The sequence below is a fragment of the Myotis lucifugus genome, unplaced genomic scaffold (genome assembly GCF_000147115.1).
Source record: "Myotis lucifugus unplaced genomic scaffold, Myoluc2.0 scaffold_18, whole genome shotgun sequence".
Taxonomy (NCBI): Eukaryota; Metazoa; Chordata; class Mammalia; order Chiroptera; family Vespertilionidae; genus Myotis; species Myotis lucifugus.
Window position 1 is genome coordinate 3134991 of NW_005871066.1, and position 24698 is coordinate 3159688.

Genomic DNA, 24698 nt, shown 5'->3' on the forward strand with positions numbered 1-24698 from the left:
TCTATTAAGATCGTGGACTGATTAGATGAGGCCCGCCCACATTATAGAGGGTAATCTGCTTTCCTCAAAGTCTGCTGATTTAAAAGTTGACCTAATCTAAACTATATCCTTAGAAACATCTAGAATGTTTGACCAGATATCTGGGCACCCTTGCCTAGGCAAATTGACACATAACATTAACCATCACAGTCCCATTGTTTGTATCATTCATTCATTTATCCATCTACCCAGCAAATTTTCATTGAATACCAACTATGTGCAGGGCATTGCTGTCCTCCGCTTTCCCAAGGCAGTGCACCCCCTGGTGGCAATAAATCCTGGGTGAACAGGCCACCCTCCCACCACAGGGACTTGGCTCTGGAACCCTTCTAATCCCTTTAAGGAGGGAAGGCCCCATTATTTAAAAAAAAAAAATGCAAATAGAAATAGTATTGTGCAGAGATGGTAGAATAGAATAATTTCTTTGAAATTACCTCCTGTGACTCTAAGTTTTATTTTGCTTTGTTTTTATAAAGTGGGTTAAGTGAATTCAAGGCTTTCTTAAGAAGAGAGAAAGTGGAAAAACCATAACAAAGAAATGCATTGAAGGTAGAAATTTCGTTCTCAGGAATTTTCAGAGGTTTATGCTTAAATCTTTAACACAAGGAATAGGAGTTCTGGAAAATGCTTTTTCATCCCCTTAGGATGGCCTGCATTTATTACATTAGCAGAGTGTCCTTTTCACTGGCCTTCCAGCAACCATTCTGGGGCCAAATTGGCAGAACGTCTCCTATCTCAACCTTCTGTTTTTGGGTGAAAAATGATTTTTGAAGCAAGTTTGGCTTGTGCTATGCAGCCTTTTCAGAGACCCACAGCTTCCAAGGTATTAAATAACAGCTGACCAAAAAGAAAAGTAAAGATAATAGTAAATAGGGAAATAATAACAACACTTTAAAAATACCTTTCTTCTTGTTATCATAAAGGCCCTGGGGTTAACAAGACAGTAATTTTATTGTTTCTCTTTAGAGAAACTGAATATTAAGAGTGATTGTCAACAGCTTACTCGCCTGGTAGGAAAATTACTAAGGACTTTTTGACCCCAAAAGGACCTGGGACAGCATATGGTCTCTTGATAAATTCTTCCTAGGAGCTGAGTTCAGTGCTTCTGACTCAGGGACCCTTGAGACATCTCGATGAGACTGCGAACTTAGTACTTTTGACTCTGATGGTTATAAAATGGCTGTGACAAGTGGAAAGAGCACAGTTTTAAATTCAGAAATACCTATGTTTCTGAGGTGGCCTCCCACTGATGAATGAGGCAATCGGACCTGAAGCTCTGACAGTTTACTGTATCAAAAAATCATTTCCAAAAACTCAAGAATAGATGAGATTCTGCTTGGGAAGGTCTAACTTCAAACGTAAGAGTCTGCCCCACCAGCTTTTAATAGCGTTATTGCCTATGTCCTCCAATAATAGTACCTATTAAGGAAAAATAATGATTTAAGAATCCCAATTTGCTTTGGAAGTTTATTCATGCACGACTGCTGGACTGGGATAATCTTTTTGCTGTTGTTGTTGTTTGATTTTGTTGAGAACTCTGAAAACAGCTAAACAGATGACAACAGTTGTTTGGAAAGGTAAAAACAATACAATATTATGAAAAACTTGGGCTTCTAAAGACTTCAAAAGTCTCTCCTAACTTCCACAATTCTGTAATTCTGGAAAGTGAATAATTCAGAGAAACAAAGAAAATAAGTTACAGAGTTCTACCTGACAAGTTTTCTTTCTTTGTAAATATAGGAATGAGTCAAACTGAATACATCAAGGGAAAATATAGGAATGAGTCAATAAACTGAATTTAAGTCAAGGGAAAGGCAGATGGAAAAAACTACATTCCATCTTGGAAATCTTTAACTTCATCATAAGTAATAAGGAATCCAATCCATCCATCCATTTATCCATCCAAATCCATCCATCCATCCATTCATCTTCTCATCTACTCTTCCACCCACCCACCCACCCATCCATGCAATATTTTGTTTATGTACTACTGCTGCCTAGTACTAGATATTGGGCCTGCAAATATCTAGACAAAAGGGTTCCTATCCTCATAGAATTTATATTCTACCTCATTTTTAACTTCGTTCTTTCAATGCAAAAAGACAGGAGTTATCCATTATTTTTTAACATAAGAACAAATGCCATCACATTAAAAGATGCTCGACATCAAACAGTCATCAAGGAAATGCAAACCAAAACCACAATGAGAGATACTTCACACCTGCTGGGTTGGCCATCATCGAACAGTGAGATAATGGTAAGTGTTGGCAAGGATGTGAAGAAACTGGAACCTAAATACGCTGCTGATGGAAGTAAAAAAATGGCAGCCACTTTAGAAAACAGTCTGGCAGATCCCTGTAATGATTAAATACAGAGAAGCCACACAATCCAGCAATTTCACTCTAAGAGAATTGAAAGCAGGTGTTCAAATAAATACAAGTACATGACTGTTCATTAGCAGTCCTAGTCACAACAGCCAAAAGGTGGAGATAACCCAAATGTCCATCAACTAACCCAATGGATAAACAAAATTGGTATAGCCATGTGGTTGAATACTATTTAACTATAAAAAAAGACTGAGACACTAATACATGCTACAACATGGATGAACCTTATAATGTGCTAACCGAAAAAGCCAGTCACAAAAATCACTTGATAAATGATTCCATTCATACAAATGTCAGAATCAGGAAATTGATTGAAATCGAAAGTATATTAGTGGTTTCGTAGGACTGGGTGGAGGAGGAGAATAGGAAGGATGTAACTAAAGCATAAGTGGTTTCTTTTTGTTTGGTTTTGTTTTTACTCCTTTTTCTAGAGCGAGAAGGGAGAGAGAGAGAGAGAGAGAGAGAGAGAGAGAGAGAGAGAGAGAGAGAGAGAGAAGGGAGAGAGGGAGAGAGATAAACATCGATATTTCTTGTTCCACTTACTTATGGATTCACTAGTTGATTCTTGAATGAGTCCTTACTGGGGATCAAACCTGCAATCTTGGCATATCGGGACGACTCTCTAACCAACTGAGCTACCTGGTCTGCACAGATGGTTGCACATATCGGTGAAGATATAGAAAGCCATTGAATTGCACATTTTAAGTGGATGAATGGTATGTGTGTGAATTATCCTATAAAATAAAGCAGTAATATGCAAATTGACCATCACTCCAACACACAAGATGGCCGCCTCAATATGGCCAGCAGGGGAGGGCAGTTGTGGGCAATCAGGCCAGCAGAGGAGGGCCTGCAGGGGAGGACAGTTAGGGGCAACCAGGCTGGCAAGGGGAGGGCAGTTAGGGGCAATCGGGCCAGGAGGGGAGCAGTTAGGTGTTGATCAGGCTGGCAGGCAGAAGCATTTAGGGGCAATCAGGCAGGCAAGCAGGCGAGCGGTTGGGAGCCAGCAGTCCTGGATTGTTGGACATCCCTCAAGGGCTCCCAGATTGGAGAGGGTGCAGGCTGGGCTGAGGGACACCCCCCCTTTCCCATGCACGAATTTCGTGCACCGGGCCTCTAGTACCTAAATAAAACTGTTAAAAAAGAAGTAATGTCATAGCCATTTTCTGAAGAGATTAGTCACCTTTCTGCCAAGACAATCATCCCATTTGGGAATATCTGTGCTTGTGTATCTGCGCTGCTCTTACTTGTGTTAAAGTGACTTGTGCACATTTGTTGTCCCTGTTAGAGTACAAGCTCCTGGAGGGCAGGGCTTCTACCTCTGTCATATTTGTGACCCTGAAGCACCCAGTATAAAGCCATTTACATAGTAACCACTTAATATACTTTTGAGAGATTGGACCACTTATTGGTTAAAAATTAAGAATTACTTGATTAATGCTAATTTATAATTGGATAACTTTAAAAAAAAACATAGTGAATGACAATCTTTCCCACTTCACACTTTCTTGACTCCTTACTTCACTTTTTAGTGTGACATTGAGATGACCCAGATCATTACCGTGACCTATGCAGCCAGGCCTGGACCCACCTCTCCAGCCTCGTCTCAGCTACCCAGCCTCTGCCTCTTGTCTCCTTTCAGTTCCTCTCTGCCCCAGGGCCTTTGCACTGAGTTCCCCTGCACTGACCTCACCTGATTCATGCCCACATCTCCTTAGATGTCTGCTTCAGACTCCCTTCCTCACAACATCTTCCCTGGGGTCCAAGACCCCGGCGGGTTACATTATAGCTTCTTATAACTCCTCTCACTTCTCCAGATCACACTTTGCACTTGTCACAAATTGCAATGACTTTCACCTGTGAGGTGACCTACTGTTTTTCTCCTCACTACATTTAAACTCGCCTTGCTACACCTTGCCCTTTTTTTTTTCTTTTTTTTTTTGCGAAAGCATCCTCAGTCCAGTACAGTTCTTGGCACTTGGGAAATGCTTCCCAGTGAATTCGTGAATTGAGATTTTTGAGTTTTTTTAAATATATTTTTTGATTGATTTCAGAGAGGAAGGGAGAGGGAGAGAGAGATAGAAACATCAATGATGAGAGAGAATCATTGATCGGCTGCCTCCTGCCCGCCCCACACTGGGGATTGAGCCCCCAACTCGGGCATGTGCCCTGACCAGGAATTAAACCATGACCTCCAGGTCCATAGGTCGATGCTCAACCACTGAGCATTGAGTTTTTAATAGTAAATAAAGAAAAACAAAGTGCAGAAAACCCTAAGTGCTCATATGAGCAAGGCTTCATAAATTAACAACTCACGTGTCGAATCTGGTTTAAAAACCAAAAGCACAAAGGGACGATGAGAACGCATGAACGGTAACTGCTGGGCACGGGAGCAAACAGACAAGCTGTGTAGGCCCCCGGCTGGCTGCACAGGCGGAGGTGCGGGCTGAGAGGCAACTCCCTGGGGCCTGGGGCCCACGCGGATGGAGGTGAACTCCAGAGATCCCGGAAAAGCATGTGCAGATGGGGCTGCTTGTGGAGTTTATTAGAGGAAGGGGATGAAACACACGGCCACATGAAGACAGCTGCCTAAAAATGGAAACCCAGGCCTATTATGCAGGAATCATCTCCCCAAGATTGAAAACAGAAAGGCAATAAAAATGCCAATTGTGTCAATAAATGCTGTCAGTAAGGGAAGACGCACCAACACTCATCCAGGGGAACAGCTGCATTAGAGGAAGAATCTAGCAGGAAAAGAAGGGACAGGGACACCGCCTAGATTACATCCTAGTGGCAGTGGAGACGTGGACAGGAGGAGGGAAGCCGCAGGTGAACCTGGGATTGTGTGTGGGCAACGATGCCCCTTACCAGGCAATGCCTGGGGGCCACTTGGGAAAGATGACTGGTTACCATGATAACTACAGGACACTTTAAATTGAGCTTCTTGCTGGAAGCTCATGAATGAATACATGCAAAGCCCTTAGCACATTACCTAACATGTGGTAAGAAGTAAGAAAATATTGATTTTTTAAAACTGTGATTATTAAGCCCAAGGTGTCATATTTCATTATGTAACTTGCTCCAAACCCGTATGGACGGCAGTTGCTCCTATGGACGGAAAGCGTTCTGGATGGTTTTAAAAAATGTGTGCTGACCAAAATACATTCCAGATGGATTAGAGATTCAACATGAAATAAATGAAACCATAAAAGCTCTTGAGTGAAATTTATGTATATTTTTATATAATCGAGGAGCAAATACAACTCATATAAGCATAAATGCAAAGGGAAAATCCATAAACCACAAAATAAAAAGATGTATTGACTACCCCAAATCAGAGTCACAGAACAAATGAGTTGGGGGGAAACCACAACATGCTACCAAAGGGTAATATGTTTAATATCAAAAGAACTCCCCAAAATCAATAAGAAAAAGACGAATGTCATTAAAAATGAGAAATTACTGTTTATCTACCATTTTGCTCTGCTTTTGAGTTTTCTAGATTTTTATTGTTTATTTTAATGAAAATGTTGTTAGCAAGAGTGCCTGCTCTTCTATTGCTGGTTAAAATATAAAATTGGCTTGGCCTTCCTGCTGGCAATATACATATCAAAGGCCTTGCCATTTGCATGCCATTTGACCTAGAAATTCCACTGCTGAACATTTAGCTCAAGGAAATGAAGATAATCACAACTATTGAAATATGTTCATTGCAAGGATACTTAAAATCATCATAAAAACACCTTACAAGCCCAACATTGGTGGAATGGTGGTAAATGAACTATGTTACATCTATGTTTATATGAGTTAGTCCCTAAAAAGAAGTTTGCCTGGAACATTATATACTCTATATAGGCATTTATTAAGTGAAAAGAAGAATAAATAAAACACTATACTAGCATTTACAATAACACTATAGAATAGTATTTACTGATATATGAGGATATGAATGATATATTATTAGGTGGGAGAAAAACAGCTTATAACGCAATGTACAACATGATCTGGCTGTTGTAAAATAAATGTATATGTGTATACATATATGCATATGTCTGAAAATAATAAAAACCAGGCATACTGCTGGAGGTGTTTGTACTTTCTTCACTGTCTCTGTTTCCTAACTCTCCTGCAGCATCATGGTACATGGGGAATACATTTTAGAAGCATACTGAGTTGGAACTTCAACTTGCTAAAAGAAAGAATTTTATAAATCTTGTAAACTTGCCCAAGAGTTTAAATGTAAAAATTTATATGAATGTTTCTATAAATTCTATTTTAAAATAGTCATATCCATTCTTTAGCAACCATGTAGATAATACACGATATTTTTCTTCTAGGTTCATTTCAGAATTAACGGCATTCCCCAAGGGCCATATTTTTGTCTTCAATTGTCTTCTCTTCGGAGGGCTGGAAGGGGACTTAGCCTGGGAGGTGCACACAGATTCCCAAGGAAAGCTTTCTAACATCACCCAATGCCAGCTGAGATCCAAACCAAAATCTTGAATGCAGATTGACCTCACCTCATTATCCCCAAATGAGTTTAATTTTCAGCAGACCACCCAGCTGCCTCCAAATGATTGGAACATTCAGGCGCCAGCCAATCAACAAAGTCTTGACAACCCAGTTGGATCAACCAACAGCAAAATCCATCTGATTGATTGAGCAGACAAGCCATATCCAGGCAAAGGTAACTGGGGGGCCAAATTACATTTGAACAAAACGAGTTGATGCAGGGCCATGGGTAACTAAAACCTGAGGTACCTGGAGCTCACCAGGACAAGACCTCCCCTAATAACCTAGGGCCGAAAGAGGATGCTACCGACTCTCTGGTTTCCCATTTGAAATTCTATGAAACAGCAGGAGATTCCATAAAAGCTTAATAAAAAAATAATAAAAAGCTGTCTCTCCCCCAGTAATTTTTCCAAGGAGTTGTTAACAGGCCCATGTCACTGAAAACTAATTTAAGCATCAATCTTCCTTATGGAAATCCCAGCATTTAGCCTCCCTGCCTTGCTCTGAAAGCATGGCTCAGCCATTCGTCTTAAAAGGAAACCACAGAACCAGAAGGACTTTGTCCCTTGAAAATATTTTAAGAACAGAAGCAATCTTCATCCTTCCAGAGGTTCCTGTGTCTCCTACCCCTTAACCCGGAGTTTTACGATCATCTCACGACCCGAAGATTAACATTAGTTGGGCTACTTCTAACTCTTCACTCTTGTCTGACTATTCAGTCTGGATTCACTTCTCACTTCCAAGTATAAATTTCTAAAATAAAATAAAAATCTGACCTGGATGAGAAAGAATGGCTTTCGAGTGGGAGGCCAGCACCTTTGGCTCCCACAGGCAGCTCCCTTCCAGGGTCTCCATATGACAACACTAAACCTTTCCATCCTAGATCCGTTTGCACAGATTCTTCCAAATTTCACAGGAACACACGGTATATAAAGTCTGAAAGCACATACAACAGTGATGAGGAAAGTGACAAACATACTCCTTCTGTGGTTCCCAGACCAGCAGGCCAGCTGTTGTTCTCATCACTACATCCTCTTCTGAACCGTTTAGAGGCTCTGCAATCTGGCACTTACCCTCTGTGCTCTGCTCACCACCCCGAACAGGAAGCAGATGCTAACCTGCGCATCCACTTTCCTTCTCTCCCTGCTGCCCCACACCCTCACCTGGACAGACAGATGCTGGGGGGCGGGGGCGGGGGGCGACAGGATAGGGACAAGGCAACTGCAGCGAAGTTGTTCGGACATGCTGGCCGAGGACTGGCAATCGGAGGTAAAAAGACCTTGGTGCTTATAAAGTCAGGTGTTCTTGGCTCATGAAAAAAACCAAAGATGATAAAAAATGCAAACTACAGAGCAAAGCCAATGGCTATCAGCCAGCAAAGTCCACTGCACAGGAGAGCCAGCGGAAACCTTGAGACACGGGTCAAAATCGGATCGCTGCTTCCAAAGCTCATCAGAAGCATGATTTCATTTGAAAGGCTTTGGAGCAGCACAGGGTTTTCCTTGGATGGCATTTCCCCTCTCACTGTATAGTGACTGTCAGCAAGATTCTACAGAACATTAAGAACCAGGAGAAAAAGCGGCTCGTTCATGTTGCAAGGATGAAAAAAAGAAATAACTAGAGCAAGTGGAACCAACCCACTGATACTGGTTAAACTCAAGAAAGTCAATTTTGAAAGAAACCTTCCAAATGCTGACACACTCAAGGCCGATTAGCTTGAAGAAAATGAACTTCTAAAACTAGGTTGGCAGCAGACGTCTGGTATGGAGGAAGTCTTAACCTTCAGGCAGAAATCACACCTAGTCCGTCTTCGTCCCCAGAGTCTAAGCAGCGACCACATTTAGTGGGAACTCGGTAACTGCTTCCTGAGCTGAAGGCTCTTTACCATTGTATGTACCATGCCAGTCAGGAAATCTGAGAAAGGATAACAAATTAATAGAACAGCTGTTGGATGACTTGGAGAATTGAATCAAAGTGAAAATCCATATTGGGATGCTTCTTTTCATGTGTCAACTTGTCTGGGCCATGGGGTAACCATGTATTTGGACAAACATTATTTTGGATGTTACTGTGATGGTGTTTTGAGGTAAGATGAACAGTTAATTCAGTAGACTGGGTAAAGCAGATTGTCCTTCCCAATGTGGGTGGGACCACCTAATCAGAACAAAGAGTCGGACCCTCCTTGTGTAAGAGAGAATCCTTCTCAACTGCCTTCCTATGGGGACATTGGTTGTTTTCCTGCCTTTGGACTTGAATGGATACATCCGCCCTTCTGGGGTCTTGCAAGCCTCCTGCCTTTGGACTAGAATTACACCATTGGCTCTCCTGGGCCCTTACCTTGCCAACTCAACCTGCACATCTTGGGACTTGTCCATCTTCATAATCACAGGAGCCAATTCCCTATAATAAATCTTTTTATAGGTCCTATCGGTTCTGTTTCTCTGGAGAACCCTGATTAATACACCAATCCGGTTGAAAATCATACTCCCCCTCTCTTGTAAGAAATAGTTTAGGGCCGACTCTATGACTAAGACCCTCTGGTAGCCCATGTTGGGCTAAGAATTAGAACTATATAATACTCAAGGGAGTATCGAATGTTTAGGAACATGCAAAAGTCCATGGGACTGTCAGGACCTTTTTCTTGTTCCAACCCAGGAATTTGGCATCAGGTAGAAATTGCTCTAAACCTTCATGTTTCCTGGGTAAATACTTCAAAAAATACAGACCGAAACAGTGTAGTCAGAAAACTCTGGTTCTTTTCTCCACTCTCATACTCAAGATCCTATAGGTTACAGAAACCTTCCAGGGAAACCTAAGACCATGGAGTAGGGGAGTCAGTAGCAAACACACACTCTAGATGCCACCCAACTGATCATGATATACTCTAGCACCCTGAAGATCGGCAACCAATAGAAGGCAGTGAAAAAAACTAATGTAAAGGTATTGTGCTAAGTGCAATAAGTCAGTCAGAGAAAGACAAATGCCATATGATGTCTCTTATATGTGAAGTCTAAGGAACAAAATGAACAAACATAACAGAAATAGACTCATAGATACAGAGCACAGACTGATGGTTGCCAGAGGGGAGGGGAGTTGGGGGGCTGGATGTAAAAGGTGAAAGAAATAAGTAGTAGTTACAAAATAGTCATGGGGATGTAAAGTACAGCACAGGGAATATAGTCAATAATATTCTAATAACCATGTATGGTGCCAGGTGGGTACTGGAACTACTGGGGATCACTTATAAAGTAAATGACTATCTAACCACTCTGCTGTACACCTGAATCCAATACAAAGTAATACTGAATGTAAACTGTAATTGAAAAATACATAATTTTTAAAATGTAAAGTAAAAGAAAAAAAACTAACGTGGAAACCAGGAGCTCTGGTGTGACCTGCTTGGGCAGGTCAGAGGCTCTAGGAGTGAGTGACTTCACATTCAAGAGACATTTGTCCTCCACTGGCTTCAAATGTGTCCTTGGCTTATCCAGGGTTATGAGGCAAGACCATTTCCAATAAGCCGGGCTCATTTCACAACACTGGAAAAGCCAAAACTGTACCCCCTTCAAAGAGGTCCAGTACTCCAGGGAGCAGGGTATGGAAAGATGAACTTTCTCCACCTCTGTGCCAACACCACTGTTAATTAGATTTCTGGAATCAGCACAGACCTTTCATTGATATTTTTAAAATCTCTACAAAATCTTACAGATGCAGAATCACACACTGAAAACGGGTTTTGTTTGTTTTGTTTTATGTGATTATCACTCATTGGCAAGTGAATATACAGCATTTTTTTAAAATTACAAACATCTGCTGAGTTTTGACTCTATCAGAGACTTTGTGCTAAGTCCTTTAAATGTATGATCTCATGTAACAGTTACAAGAATATTACGATGTAGATGTTACTTTGCTATGCCTTTCAGAGATTAGGAGTTTGAGGCCCGAAAAGTTTGTCATTTTCCTAATCGCACACAGTAACAGTGAAGCCAAGATTGGAACCCAAGTGACTAGACAATAAGCCCTCACTTTTAGCCATTGCACCAAAACTCAGCACACCAAAGAACCCAAAGTACACCTCATCCATGGAGCAACAAACCTCAGCTATCACACAGCTTCTACTAGGCAAGGGGCCTGATATCCCATGAAATGAGAAAGAGTCCCATTGGAAAAGCAATTCCAAAACATAGAGAGCTGCCCTCAATTTATTTTTTAAAGACCAGAACACAGAAAAGAGGGGGAAAATACCTGGGCCTGAGTCAGTATCGTATTTCTATTTTACTTCCGAAAAAAAACTCAGTCTACAACCAAATTACATAACACTCCCAGCGGTGGACTTGGTCAGTTGCTCTGCTCCAGGTAGGTCTCTGGAGGATGTGAATCAGAGCCACGCTCGGAGGTTTGGCACAAGTTATCAAGTCTGAAAAAATGAGCATTAGGGTCCAAGGATACAGTGACAAGTTAGTTTGAGAATGCTGCAAGGTTAGTAAGGTAATTCCAATTGGCATGTCCCAAACGACAGTAGGAAGTTGCATGTTGAGTTGCAACATCTACTGCTAAAAACAGAATTCTATAAAGAAAACATTTATTCTAATCATCATGAACCTCTCTTGCATTGAATCAATTACTAGGAGCCTCCAACGCAAGGAAGGTCATGTCAGGAAACGTGAAATGTAACCGTGACATAGTCCTTCACTTTGTGACATTTACTCCCTCTAGTTGAGAAGATGGCAAATAAGCTGCAAAAAGGATAGACAGTGACGGAGGATGTAAGTTCCCATCAATGACCACAACAAGAAGCTAGGTAGGTTGGTTGACAACCAAATCAATGAAGTGGTCTATGGTGTAGTGCGAGCTTGTGGGGATGAGGGCTCAGACTTCATCTTCAAGGGAGAAAGGCAGGGAGAGGTGAGCAATGCTGGCTGAGCCAATCTACACTGCGCACTGTGCCCAGGTGTTTTATACTCCTTGTCTCACTGGGTTCTAACCACCACCCACAGCATAGTGCTCACTCACCCCATTTCACAGACAACGAAAGCTCAGGGAGTGACCCAATCATAGGGCCAGTAAACGGAAGAGAGATATGTGCATACATTCTTAGACAGGATAAAGGAATGGAGGTGCAACTGGTTGAAGAGGGTGTGAAAGACTGGGCAAAGTCAATCGTGCCTAATTATGCCTAGAAGGTTTCAAGCAGAAAAGGCTCCAGATCTTTCCTAATAAAAATATGGACCAAGAAGAGCACAGGAAACAGTGTCCCCTTCCTGGATAGCACTTCTTCCTGTAAATGTGTGGGGTTGTCCCCAGGAGAACCACATCAAAGACTGCATTCTTTTAGTTCCACCCAGGCCTGAGATGAGCCCCCTATTTGGCATAAGCTTTGGGTACAGGGTCTTGTGGCACCTGGTACCAGGTCTACATAGGTTATTATATTGATCAGAGTCAATAATACCATCTGGAAGATAGGCTTTGGGAGCAGGGACACTGCAGGCCTAAGCATCAACCCAATGCTTACGTATCTCTCATAGTCTGGGTCACCTGGAGAAAATGGATCATGTGACCTGTTCATTCCACCTCTTTAATCCACTAAAAGGCAGCAGTAAAAGTTGTTTCAATGCTCCCTCAGCTCAAGGGCACTGTTAGCTCAAATGAAATAGTGTCCCCAACTCAAATAAAAGATAGTTGATAGCCTCACTTCCAAGCAGATGGACGCTCTGGAAGGAACACAACCATCTTTCTTAACTAGGACTGTCAAGTACATGTGCACTTTGTATACTAAATTGTCTCGTGGTCCATAAGTCAAAAAAGGACTAATTTCATGTCCACCAAGGAATCCACATGTTGAAATTATTTCATCTTCCCCTCAAAATACAACTGGGCTCACGAGTCAGAGATCAAACTGTTCTCATCATGGGTGAGTCCACACACAACTGATCAGCCCTCTATGGCGAACTTGGTTTATCAGCATAAATATGATTGACTTGGACAGGTCTCAGGTGCTTTTCGTTTCCTTCCACTGCCAACTAGAGGGAAGAAGAACAAAGCCCAGATTGAGCCTGTCTCCGCAAACCTCTCTTAGGCAAGTCCAAATGAGGACAAGGAGGTGCGTTCCCCCTCTGCCTGGAGGAGGAACAGGAGAAGTGGCTAGCTTCACATGTGTATGATGTTGAGGGGAGGGGAGGGGTTGTTCAGAGTTTAAATTCAGAAGAAAACAATCTTATATTGGACTCAAAGGAACTCACACTGGGGATCAAGAGGCAAAGACTGGAAGACAGAGGGGCAGAATACTGAGTTTCAAAACATGTGGTTATGGGAAACATGTAGGGTAAGGAACAAAATTAAGTGGCCTGTGCAGTTCAAACACATTATTCAAGGGTCAACTATACATGGAACATTTGCAAAATCTGAGTGTTTTAGCTCATTTTAGGAAACGGAGAAAGTTTAGGGTTAGAGATGGCTTAGTAAGGGGAGCTATTACCAGATGATGGTAGTCATGGTAAAAAAAAAAAAAAAACCACACACACACACAAGCTCTGGATCAAGTAGATTTAATGGTTTCAAATCCTGACTCTGCCTCTTTCTTGCCTGGTGACCTTGGGTGACATTCTTCACTCCTTCAGGCTCGGGTTCCTCATCCACAGAAATGAAACAATATATGCAGGTAAAGTCCTTCGCTGCCACCTAGCACATAGCGAGCACTCAAATGCATAAGCCCTGACCCGTTATTATTAACACTGTAACATAGAATGAGGCTTTCTGGTTTCAGGGGCGTAATGCATGTCTATCAATCAACGCTGGCTAAGGGTGCTCATTACTCTCTATTGCTCATTATCTGCAGTCATGCAGCCCACTGCTTTCGGTCGGCCTCTGAAGCTGAATCTTTCCACTCGTCAAGCACTAAATACCACCCTGAGCCTTCCCGTAGGCCTCGCTTGCTTTCCAGGTCAATAAATCCTAAGGGTGGCCATGGAAGGCCGGGTCAGTATCTGCTTAACATCTCTCCTCCCTGGCTTTGATGGCAAAGACAACACGAAGACTCCAATTTCCTGGTTTCCTCTGCATATGGAAAAGCTTTCAGGGTTCTGAAAGGTCTCCTGGCCCATATTCTTTGAGCAGCTCCAAAGATCCTACCTTCGCGCTCACACATGGGCCATTGGCTTGGGATACAATGAAGAAACCAGCTCACCCTCTCTCCCTTTTTTCAAACTCCAAACTCTAGGTAAGACAGTAAATAAAGATCATAGAGAACAGCTCTTTCATGTGAAAAGAATTATTAATTCCAGCATCGTCACCAGATTTCCCCCATTTCCTTGCAAAGCATTCATTTCTCTACTCTCTGTGCTCAGTGGCCAGGCTCTTTGAAAGCCTGAAGCCAGTGGAAGGAAGCAGATTTTTACAGATACATCCTGTCCGCTCTGGGCGCACTGTCCTGGCCCCGGGCTCTGGTCCTGTTTGTGGCGGGGAGAGGATTTGGGCAACTCTGTCTCCACCCGCACAGGAACCCCAGGCTCCCTTTGGTCCAGCAACTAAGCTGCCTCGTATCCAATGCTCTCTCCTCCCACACTTGGTGGGCCCTGGTCACTCAGCTAAAAGTGACCAGGGTGGCCCAGCCAGCATGGCTCAGCGGTTGAGCGTCGATCTGTGAACCAGGAGGTCATGGTTCGACTCCTGGTCAGGGCACATACCCGGGTTGTAGGTTTGATCCCGAGTGTGGGGAGAGCAGGAGGCTGTTAATCAATGATTCTCTCTCATCATTGATGTTTTTATCTCTCTCTCCCTCTCCTTCCTCTCTGAAATAAATAAAAATATATTCATTCATTCAATCAATCCATCTGACCAGGGTGGCTCCCTGTGAAAAGTACTTCAGTGACTAGGAGAACTTTGACTCTGATTCTATCTCTGGCCCACAAATGACCCAGTCAAACGAGGCCATACTTCTGCTGGGCCTGGCCTTACGAAGAAGCAGTAAGGCCCATACCCTCTGGCTTACAAAAAAGACATAACACGGTTTGCTTTGGTGGCTATGCTTTACACGCCAAGAAAATGCCACTGAGTGCCAATGACCACGTGGGCCTAGGTTGGCATATGCTTAGTTCCTGATCCCTGCACGCAGGGACCCAGTCTGCACTGTAGTCGCTGTTTGGAGGTTGACTGTGCAGGACACAAGAAATGAAAGCCCTGTCATCAAAGAAAAAGTCTTTGAGGGGACAAAATCTCGGAGGAGTGAATCCCTGGGGACCACCAACAGTTCTTAGAACTCCTTCACCTGCTGCAGAGGTTCTCCAGGGGTGGCTCCCGACCCGGCATCACCTTGAACTTGTCAGAGATGCACATTTCAGGCCCCACTGCAGACCCACTGGATCAGCCTCTCCATGATTCTGATTCCTGCTGAAGTTTCGGAACCAGGACCTCACGCGTAGAGCAAATGACAGGTGTATAAAAATGAGACCGAAACAAATGATGAATGAATGAAAAGTCTCAGCGTTACTCAAGCAGTGCCCAGTATACCCAGCTCCCAGGTAATGGCTGAAAGACATTACAGTGTCCCCCTTCCTGTCCGATGGGTGTTGGGGCATAAACTTCTATGATCTGGGTGTGGCCTCTGCCTCCTGACTCACACCCCTCCGTGGGATATTTTTCTGTGAGCTGCACCAGGCTCTCGCTGGCCTCCATAGCTTTGAACGTGCAATCTTCCATGGCTGGAATTTTTCCCTTTTCTCTTCCTCAACACCCTACTCTTCTGAACCCTACATCTGGTTTGGGCTTCAGGGTAGACGTCACCTCCTCCAGGAAGCCTCCTCCCTGGCAGGTTCCCGGAGCATCCCTCCCTGTCTGCACTCTGTCTCACCCACTCGCTGGCACTCAAGCTCTGGAGCCAGGGGACTCAGTTACCGACTCACAGCCATGGCTCCAGCACCTGCAACAGTGCCTGCTGAATTGTTTAATCAAGCAATCAATTGTAACTATAAAATAATCTGGTTTTTTTTGTAATAGGTAATATATGCCTATTTTAATTTATTATTATTTTTATTGACTTTTAGAGGAAGGAACATTGTTGTTCCATTTATTTCTTGGTTGATTCTTGAATGTGCCCTGACTGGGGATTGAGCCTGCAATCTTGGCATATTGGGACAAGGCTCTAACCAACTGAGCTATCCAATCAGGGCTTTCATTTATTATTGATTGATTTCATTGACTTAGACAAGGGTAATTGACTATTAGCCTAGAAATGAGGCCTGTGGATATAAAAAATAATTCAGCATTTTCTTTCTTAATAGAAACTGCCCCCTGCTCAGTGTTTTTTTTTCTTTTCTCTCTCTCTCTTTTTTTTAAAAAAAACACATACACACTCCTAAATATTTGGTCCCTGGCTGACACTGCCTCCTCCAAAAGCCAGTGTGTTAAGGCCTACGCCCCTGCAACTTGCCCAGGCAGAAGAAAAATGAGATGGAATATTAGATTTCCAGTAAATAGAGAACAGTGCGTAGGAAGATCCAAGACCACAAGGGCTCCCCCTCCTTCGGATTTGCACTCTCCAACAACTGTAATTTGTGCCAGCTTGATTGGAACCAGTCAAGGAGTCCTGGATGGCCACCAAACAGCACAGCCCCGAGCTCTGGACTGAAGCCCATCGGTGCCCCTAGAGCAACAAGGGCCAGAATGCCACCTAGGAGAAGCCCGTGATGCTGCCAGGACCCCAGCGAGTTTCACGAGCTGCTGTGTCTCATTGAGTCAGAGCGCTCTACTCATGACCCAGCCAGGTTGCAACAGGTCTATGTGTGGGCTGATGGGAGCCAGCCCACACGGGGCCATCTCTGTGGACACCCCGCCCCGGGTTTCTTTGACACTGGGGAGCTCTGGCACCCTATTGCGTTCCCGGACTGTCCAAAGGACAACCTGAAACCACAGGGCTCAGGCCTGTCCTCGTGAGTGCCCCTAGACTCGCTGGCGATGTGGCCGGAGGAAGTGGGCTCCTTGGTCATTCCATGTGGATTTCACAAGACAAACCTCCTCCAGCAACATGAGCCACATGTTGGGGACACTATTCTATTTCACAATGAAAACCATGGAAGTTCTGAGGTGTTAGATCCCTTTCCCGTGGCCACCGCCACTTACTCCCCAACTTAGTAATTAGACATTTATAATTTATGAAGTGATTCCTCCTCACCCCCATGTCTAGTACCCACCCACAAGACACCATACATAGTTATTACAATATTATGGACTATATTCCCTATGCTGTATTTTACATCCCCGTGACTATTTTGTAAATACTAATTTGTACTTATTAATCCCTTCACCTTTCTCACTCAGCCCCCTTCTCATCAGGCAACAAAATAATCTATATATATAAAAGCCTAAGCGACCTTTCAACCCTTCAACCGGTAGCTATGATGCGCAATGACCACCAGGGGGCAGATGCTCAACACACAGGCATGGAAACATGGAATAGACTGGTGAATCTCAGAGGGAAGGGGGTTGGGGGGAGGGCGGGAAGAGATTAACCAAAGATCTTATATGCATACTAGAGGCCTGGTGCACAGATTCATGCACTGGTGGGGTCCCTTGGCTTGGCCTGTGGGGCTCGGGATGAAACTGGCTCTCTGACATCCCCCCAGGGGTCCTGGATTGCAAGAGGGTGCAGGCCAGGCTGAGGGACCCCACCGGTGCACAAATCCATGCACTGGACCTCTAGTATTAATAATAAAACTGCTTTTGACTGAGTATCTACCATATGCCAGGCCTGGAGTCCATACCACATGGAGTGCCTCCTGCAATCCTCACCACAAATCTCAGGGCACTGTGGTCCTCTCATCACTCCCTTTGACCCATGGGGCATCTGGGCTTCCCGAGGTGAACTAGCCCGCCCAACAGCACTCTCAATTTGGACATGGAAGAGCTCAGAAGTTATCTCAGGTTCCCAAGTCTGCTCGACAACTATGCCACACTCATTTTGTACCACTCTACCCATAGCTTTGTTAAAAAATATTTTTACTTCATTAATTCGTATTTTTTCCTGTTTAGTTATTCAACATATATCTTTTGAGAACCAGAGAACATGCCATGCACCACCTTAGGTGCTGGGTATATAAAATGAATGAAACTTAGGGGCTTCAAGGAGGCTACAGCTTTGTGGTGATAGAGATTTTTTAAAAGCAGACATTTACAACACATTTTTAATGCCTAGGACGATAAGGGAAGTACAGAGTGCCATGGGACCTCATAGCAGGGACAGGTAATGCAGACTTGGTGGAGTTAGATCAAATGATACAGAATGATAAATTTAAAATGGGTGAGGGGTGGGGAAAGCAAAGTGCTCATATTTCACTTTCTGTCAATATTTAATGGACAACAAAACTAAAAATAAGCCAAAATTGATTTCTATGTAAAGTTGTGGTCCAACAGGTTTAGTGGCCTTAATAATAAGTTTAGTGGCGTAAAACAACACACTCTTATGTTAGTTTCTGTGGATCAGGAGTCCAAGCATGGCCTCTACTCTGGGATTCAGAGGCTGCAATAAAGGTGTGGGCTGGGGCTGTGATCTCATCTGATCCTCGACTGGGGAAGATCTGCTTCCCAGCTCATATAGTTGCTGGCAGAACACCCATCAATTTCTGAAAGTGTCAGTCACTTTAGTCTCCTTTCTGGTCTTCACACAGGCCACACCCTTTCCAGCATCAGGCCTGCCCTTCTGCCTGCCCCAGACAGGCCTCCTCACCAGTCCTTCCCATGCACAGTGAGTTGCACTCAGAGGTGAACTCATGAAGGCTTTTGCTGTCCACCTAATTCAAAGTTGGCTGCCGCCAGCCCACCTATCACATCACCGCATGACCCCTCTCACAGTTGGCAGTGACCTTGTTTCTTAATTAGAGTTGTCCACCCACCCTAGACTGCGAGTTCCCAGAGGAAGAGCTTTTGTCTCCCTTGTTCAGTCCCAAATCACCACACCTGCAATGGTACCTGTCACATAACAAGTGCTCAGTTGGAAGTTGTCAAAGGAGCGCATTAAGTGGTTTTTAAAATCCTCCTCTGAAAGCTCATGGCAGAAGCAGGGTATTAAAAACCTGAGTGGACAGCGTTGGACCCCGCTGTCACCCTGGTGGCTCTTGCCAAGTTCTCTGACAGAGACCCGAGAGCAGGTGTGCTGTCAGGCTGGTTGCTCGGGCTCCATGGGTGGCCTGGAATGAGTCTCCTCACCTCTTGGTGCCCCCATTAGCTGTGAACAGTGGAATATAATGAGGAAAACACTACTCGTGTCAGCCTCGCTCTCATGGATGAAAAGGGTTTTACACTCATAAATAATGAAAATGTAATGAAGTTACACAGACCGCCTCCTGCTTACTAAGAAGTAATCAAGAAGTCCCCTATGCAGCCAAGAGAGATGTTACAAAATAATTAGTGTTTTACCTGTGACAATGACACTTATTCAAATCTGTGTTTAAAAGCCTCATCTAATTGCATCCAAGAATGCAATTTTCTGAGGGGAAACACTGCAGGATTCTAGAAAGTTTATGCTGGAAATAAACTCTAAGCTAAAATTAAAACCAAACTGAAGTTACATTAACCTTGAGCCAGGCAGCTTAAGTAGTGAAGAGTTAACCTTGCCCAGAGAGAGGCTGGCCTTGGCCTTTGGTTCCTGGCAGGTGATCTGCATGCCCCTGGACTATCTTAACAGGAGTGACATTTTTGCCTGGAGGCTCTGGCCCATTCTAACAATATGATTTATTATGGGGGCTTTGGCCCACATGGCAATAGTGCTAACATCCAGAGAGGCTGGAAATTAAAGGCATTAACACAACCTCCAGGAGGAGCTGGGAACTAAATGTCAACCACACAGGCAGCCCGAGATCAAGTCCCAGTAAAATCTCTGGACACCAAAGTCTCAGGTGAACATCCCTGATTGGAAATACCCCATGAACAGTGTCACACAGTGTAACCCGGGGGAGTGAACACTGTCCCTGACTCCACAGGAGACAGCGGGAGCTCCAGGTGTGGACCCCACCTGGACTCCGCCCTGTGCGTCCCCTTGGATGTTCACCTGGATGCTTTCCCTATAACAGAGCATCACCACGAGTGGGGCAGTGTTCTGTGAGTTCTGTGAGTCCTTCTAGAAAATCACTGACCCTGAGTGTGGCTTTGGGAACACCTCCAAGTGGGTAATGTCAGAAGTGAGGGTGCGCTGTGCTCCCTCTAACGTTTGGGGTGGTTAATTGTACAGGTGACCTAAACTCTCCTCAAAGGTTAAAATAAATACAGTTTTCTTTGTTTCTTCTTTTTTAAAAGATGATGTTTATTTCTTTTTTTTTCATTGTTGACACTATAATAGATGTCCCCCATTCCCTCCACTTCAGCCCCCGGCCCCTCTCCCCCTGGCCATCACCACACTGTTGTCTGTGCCTATGGACTATGCATACATGCTCTTTGGCTATCTCTTCACCTTCTTTCATCCAGCTCCCCCAATCCCTTTCCCCTCTGACCTGTCAGTCTGTTCCATGCATACATGCCTCATTTTGACATGAAAAAATTAAACATGAGAGGATGTGGATCTTGGAAAAATGAATCCTCAAACATCCTCATATCCTTTCTCAGTGTATGTATGTCTTTTTTCCTGCTTTAGTCCCATGAAAATTAGGTTAACTAGCTAGGGCCCTTTCTGAGCTAAAATCCAGAAAGCTAGGAGGCAACTTAAGGCCTTCTTCTTGGGTTACTTTGGTGGATCAAACAGAGAGGAAACTGCCTGTGACTGAGGTAAAGAAGAATGAATGAATGGTTCAAGGGAAACCACAATAAGGCTTGGGTAGCAACTAGACAGAAGGCTCAGGGCAGGGACAAAGCAGAAGGACTGTGGCCCCTCAGTGAGTGCTGAGTGATGCCAGGGCAGAGGGTCAGCTGGCCTTAGTAAGATCAGCCTGGCCTGGCTGGTGTGGCTCAGCGGTTGAGCATCGACCTATGAACCAGGAGGTCACGGTTCAATTCCCGGTCAGGGCACATGTCCAGGTTGTGGGCTTGATCCTCAGTGTAGGATGTGCAGGAGGCAGCTGATCAATGATTCTCTCTCATCATTGATGTTTCTATCTCTCTCCCTTTCCCTTCCTCTCTGAAATCAATAAAATATATATTTTAAAAAATCAGCCTGTTGGAGGTCAGTTTTTCCTCCATGAGAGGGGCCAATTTGAGGTCCTAAGATCAACTGCAAGGGACCAATGTCGAAACATCTAGGGATCAAACTAGTGTATAAGGAGAGGGCCAGGTCAAATATGAGCTGAGAAATAGAAGAGAACCTGGGATGTCCCAGCGGCTCAGAAGTGAACTGTGACAGGCAGAGGCAGATGCTGAGATGGGACTACCTTTGGCAGTCACAGCAGAAGACGCATGCAGTAAGGAGTAATGACAGTTCCCGGAGCATCGAAGGTGGACCAGAGGCTCTGCCTGCTTGACTAGTCATTTCCCTGAAAGGACACAGACGGCTGCACTTCTGACTGTAGGTGTGTAACCAAGTGTGGGAATGAAGACTTAGGAGGGACTTGGAATTGGGGGTAGCAAAAGTCACCAGTGGATCAGAGAGGACGGAGAGGGGACAGAGGCCAGAAAGGGAGGTGCGAAACATTTCCTGAGAGCCAGCCTTCCAGGGGGATGCTGGGTGAAATACAAAAGGGTGGAAAAGGCATTCCCCATTTCCCAGGGAACCTAGAATCCAATCCTAGGGAGACAGTGGTAGTGCAAACTAGTATGCCTGCTAAATAATAATAAACACAATCAGCATATCGAAGAAACTAAAGAAACTTCTACAGAGTTCTAGATGAAACTTGTGTTGTACGTTCAGCTTAAATCCATATAGAAAACGAGGGCATCACAGGCAGGGAAATGACATGACCCAGAAACATACATGTGCATTGTATATTTAGATGCAGTGACAGAAGTTTAAGTAGGCCAGACGTTTAAGAGAGAGGGAGAGAGCACACTAATGAGTAGGAATATTTTGAAATTTAAGGTTGGACACGTAAGGGCTAAAGTCTAATAGGTGATACAACTGAGGTGTCTACTGCCACCTGGTGACAGCATACCTTCAGTACAGATTCAGAGTAACTACTCATCCTAAAACTCGACTTGCTAAAGGAAAAATAAAAAGGAATGTCACGCATTAAAGCGAACATCTCATTTGATTTAGGGCCCTAGCTCTCATGACAATTTGGGATAAGCATTAAAAGATGTAAACAGAAGTGCTTCAGGTATGTTCTTTGAAGCAAGGGAAAACTGACTTGATTTTAATTATAGAACAGCAGTTATCGTTATGTAATTTTCCCATATACACACGAAAAGTCTGGACTCCTGGCCGGGATCTCTCCTTTTGCTTTATAATAAATGACTAGTTTCCTCTAAAGGAAAACACAAAGTGTGTCATCCACGAAGTCTGTGATCTCCTGGAAAGAAGCCACTGGCCACCTGGGAACCAGTATATCCAGCCCTATTATGCTCTCCGAGGTCCAATGTTCTCCTGCACCACCTCCCACCTCCGCCTCCCACCACCTACCTCCCACCTTCCACTTCCCACCACCCACCTTCCACCTCCCACCTCCGCCTCCCATCTTCCACTTCTCACCACCCACCTCCCACCTCCCACCTCCACCTCCCAGCACCTCCGCAGGAAGAACACATCTGCGAATCCTCTGGCATTCCTTCAATTCCTTACAGCTATAAAACCACTGCATGGAAAGAAAGGAACATTTCCTAGACTGGGAGTCCCCAGACACTTTCCCAAACCCAACAAGTGAAGAGTGCTTTTGCCCGGTGAACTACGCTGCATTAAGGGGAGTGGAGATAGGAAAGCGTCCTCAATGACTGTGAACTGTACGAGTGTGGGCTTCACAGCAGTTCACGTTCATTCTTTGGACTTCTGTGAACTCTGTGCCTGCCCTGACTCAAAGGTCCTGGTTGGCTGGCAGGATACAATCACCCGCAATGATTTCATCTAAGGTTTGAGTCTGAGTTAAGGAAAAAGCCCCCTTTTGGTGTTTCATCCAAGAGCCCCAAATATTTGAGGTCTGCTCCTTCTCTGATGTGTTGCAGAGAGCCCAGCCCATCTCCTGGCCTCTCTCTGCCCGCAGCTGCCCGATGCTGGCCTGGCAGTGTGGCCTCAGTCAGCATGGGCAGTGGATTTGATATCAGCTGTTGGAATCTCAAGGGAGCCTTGGTGGTGGGGTCTGCCTATTCCTCGTGGAGTTCTCAGTGGGCATGGGAGACACAAGCAGAGAAGACAGCCGAGGCTGGGAGAGGGGGTGCAAGTAAGGAATGAGAAAGGAGACACGATCACACACTCAACACATTCCCTTTGGGAAAGCCTCTGCTTCAATCCAAACGTGATTCCAATGATGCCACATCAATGTTTCCACACTATCCGGCTTCTCTATCTACTGGAATTTGCTCCATAACACACCAGTGAAGGATAACTCAAACAATTATTAGAGGGTTTAAGGACAAGTCAATTAGCAACTCTAGGACTTAACACACGTTACAAGGTAACTAGTTAAAAATGTAATATGATTCATAATTAAATTATTTTGCACCCAAACAGATTCAATTAGATAGTTATAGCAAATGTTGCTGATCACAAAGACTTTAGTTAAGTATTCATTTTCATGCCAAAGGAGGCCATGATGGATGAACCACATTTGTGACAAAACAAATCAGCCAAGCTTAAAAAGGTTCCCAAAAGAGGCTGTAAGTGACTTTGTTCTCCACCTTTTTCTTTTGATTCTGCTGACACTGCCCTGCTCTCATCCGCCTCCGGCCTGCTCTCTCCTTGAGACCGAGCACCATGCCTTCAATTAAGTTGCAGCGTTCTGATGGAGCGGTATTTGAAGCTGATGTTGGCATTGCCAAACAATCTGTGACTATCGAGACCATGTGAGAAGAGCTGGGAATGGATGGTGAAGGCGACGATGACCCAGTTCCTCTACCCAATGGTGATGCAGCAACACTTATAAAAGGGCATTCCGAGGTGCACCCACCACAGGGATGACCCTCCTCCTCCTGAGGGTGATGAGAACAAAGAAAAGCGAACAGATGGTATCCCAGTTTGGGACCAAGAATTCCTCAAAGTTGATCAAGGAACACTTTTTGAATTTATTCTGACTGCACACTATTTAGACATCAAAGGTTTGCCTGATGTTATATGCAAGACTATTGCCAATATGATCAAGAGGCAAACCCTGGAGAGATTCGCAAGCCCTTCAATATCAAAAATGACTTCACTGCAAAAGAGGAAGCCCAGGTACGCAAAGAGAACCAGTGGTGTGAAGGGAAGTGGAAAGTTGGGCCTGACAGTGCAACACTGTAAGGATTGTTCCAAATACTAGCTGCCCTGCTCTGTTTATAATTGTTAATATTAGACAAACACTAGACAAATGCAGCAGCAAATCAATTGTATTCGCAGAATATTATCCTCATTGCATGTGTAGTTTGGGTACAGATTCCAAACCTATGGCTGAGTTTCTTCCAGTGGGATCAAAAGTATCTTTTTCCTTTGCTCTGAATAAAACTGAATTGTGCGTTCGCTACAGAAAAAAGAAAGGTTCCCAAAAGAAAAAAAATGGGGGCTGTGGTTGGTTAATATGTAGTCATTTCTTATTCATTTACAAAGCTCTTCAAGTTCTTAGACAATGGATGGTATATTAAAAATATTGAACTGGGTGGGAGACCAAAATAAAATAAGAGTTTTAAATCCTAGACATCTCACAAGTAAAGTTTAATTCATAGAAATTA

General features: G+C 44.1%; 1 protein-coding gene and 1 pseudogene across 1 annotated transcript in view; one reads left to right on the plus strand and one right to left on the minus strand.

The window, feature by feature from the left end:
- The window catches only part of BMPER (BMP binding endothelial regulator), a 174542-nt gene that overhangs the window by 26351 nt on the left and 123493 nt on the right, over positions 1-24698 (minus strand). The window lies entirely within an intron of this gene.
- LOC102427598 lies at positions 23666-24273 on the plus strand (annotated as a pseudogene).